Genomic DNA, 2,762 nt, shown 5'->3' on the forward strand with positions numbered 1-2,762 from the left:
TCTTTTGGGATTGAATTCATTTTGTAAATTCAGCTGAAAATTCCTTCAGACTGGATTAACTTTCTAAATTCAGCTCAGAATTCCTTGGGAATGATAAATGAGTAATAAATGAGTGATGATAAATGAGGGATAAAACCAAAAATCTCCTGGTGGGAATTTTTTCCTTAGAAATGAGTGATATAGAAAAAAAGAATAATTCCCTGCAGGGAATTCTGGTGGCACAGTATCACCCTCACAATTTATTCACTTTTCTGATTTTTTTATAAAATCAATGAAGGGATACAGAGAAAAGGGAAAATATCCTGCATCCCATCATTTTCTACCCCTTTTCCTCCATTTTTCTTAGAAACCAGGGATATCCCATCAATGCCACTGAGAATCTCTTAGTGAGATCCAAGAAAATTCAAATTTCTTGATGAAAACCTACTTTAATTAAAAAAAAATTAAAATAAATTAAAAAAAAGTATTTTTTATCCACCCCAACTCAAAACCCCTGATGGATTCTCATGCTGATATCTTTATTTTTTTTTTAATTCCTTCATTTTTACCCCCCCCAAAAAAAAAAAAAAAAAAAAATTCGAGCTGCTATTTCAAACCAACCCTGAGCAATAATTCCAGTTTGCAAGAAAATCCAGCAGAATAAAACTTCCATTCTCTCGACCTGTTTGTGCAGCTCCTGTTTATTTGGAGAAGGAAAGTTGTGGAAATATCCTTGGAGGGTGTAATGTGGCCAGCACGTGTTGCTACCTGAAATCTGGACCCTAATGGTTTGCAGATGTCCCTGGGTCACCCATTTCCTCAAATTCAAGAGAAAAATAAAAATAAAAAAATAAAATAAAAAAAAAAATAAAATAAAAGAAAAGGGGGTGTTGGAGCAGGGAAAGGAAAAGGTTTTGGGATTTCTGGAACTTGTAAAAAATTGTTTGTTTGGGTTGTTCCCAGCTGCTGGTGATTTGGAAATTGGAGCTGCCAAGGTGGGGGGAGGATGATTTATTTGAAAACTGGAGAAATCTGATTTATTTGAAAACGAGAGAAATCTGTGGAGTTTGCTCAGGGTGGGGAGTTTATTGACACAGGATTGTTGATGTAACAAACTCTGCTTGGCTCTGCCAGGCCAGAACCAGATTTAAAGCCAGGCCTAAAGCTGGGCCTGGGGAAATCTTTATTTCACCAACATTTTAAACCAGGCCTAAAATTTCCATTATTTTTGTGTTTTATTTCTTCCCCAGGGTTGTCCCCAATGCCATCCTGAGGGTGCTGAAGCTGCCCAGCTCTGCTCAAATTTGGGGATTTTTGGGGATTTTTTGGGGATTTTTTGGGGATTTTTTTGGGGGATTTTTTGGAGATTTTTTGGGGATTTTTTGGGGATTTTTTTGAGATTTTTTTGGAGATTTTTTGGAGATTTTTTTGGGATTTTTTGGAGATTTTTGGGGATTTTTCAGAGATTTTTTAGAGATTTTTTGGGATTTTTTTGAGATTTTTTAAAAAAAATTTTTGGGGATTTTTTTGGGATTTCTTTTGGGGATTTCTTTTGGGGATTTCTTTTGGGGATTTCTATTGGGATTTTGTGGGATTTTTTAGATTTTTTTTTTAATTTTAATGAGATTTTTTAGGGATTCTTTTTTAATTTTGCGGATTTTTTTGAGTTTTTTTTATTTTATTGGGATCTTTTCGGGGATTTTTTTGGAGGGGGACTTTTGGGGAAATTTTGTGGATTTTTTTTATTTTTTGGGGAACTCTGGGGAATTTTTTATTTTTGAGGAACTTTTGGGATTTTTTTTTAATTTTTGTTTATTTTTTTGGATTTTTAGGGGATTTTTTTGGGATTTTTTTTGGGAAATTTTGTATTTTTTTGGGATTTTTTTGTTTGTTTGTTTGTTTTTTGTGGGATTTTTTTTTTAAATTTATTTTAATTTTTTAAGTTATTATTTTTTTTTAATTTGGACCTCTTCTGGGTGTGAGTGTGTCTCTGTTGCTCAGGGACACAAATTCATCAACACAACTGCTCTTTAATACATTTATTTATTTGCTTTCAATTTTACACTGAGACCTTGCAGAGGAGAACAATTTATTCCATTTTCTTTCGCTGAAGTGGCAAAAAATCAGGGACAGCTTCTGGTGAGAAGAAAAATAACTCATTAAAAATTCAAATTAAGGGAGAAGAAGATAAAAAAAATAAATGAGGAGGGGAAGGATTTTACCTGTGACAGATTGGAAACACACTCTGGCCATTTAGCTTGGCAAAAATCAGATTTTTTTTTTATTTTTTTTAATTTTTTGGTGAAAAAAACTCATCCTGCTGCTAAGTGGGGAAAGTTTATTCTGAGCATAACACCCTCCAGCTCTCAGGTTTTTTTTTATTTTTTTTATTTTTTTTTTATTTCCAGAGAAATGTTTGCTGGATATTAATAATAACACAGCAAGTCTCTGAGTGCCTGACAGAATATCAGTGAATTTTCTGCAGGGGAAAAACCTTATAAATAATTATAAATATAATTTCTGTGTTCTTTGGTGTGGAATTCCAGGCTCCAACTGCTCTTTATCCCAATCCAAACCCGTTTGGGACTGGGAAGAGCAGGAGGAAAAACCAGAATTCCCAAATTCTTGGTGACATCCCTGCAGCCCTCAGGGGAATCAAACACATCCTGGTTTGGTTTAAACAGTTTTTAACATGGAATTTCCAAACTTGAGAAATTCGGGTTGGGGATTCTGCTGGCTGCTCTCCTCTAAAATAAAACCGGGTTTAAGGAGTATTTTAGGGT

This window comes from Oenanthe melanoleuca, chromosome 18 (genome assembly GCF_029582105.1).
Source record: "Oenanthe melanoleuca isolate GR-GAL-2019-014 chromosome 18, OMel1.0, whole genome shotgun sequence".
NCBI classification, from domain to species: domain Eukaryota; kingdom Metazoa; phylum Chordata; class Aves; order Passeriformes; family Muscicapidae; genus Oenanthe; species Oenanthe melanoleuca.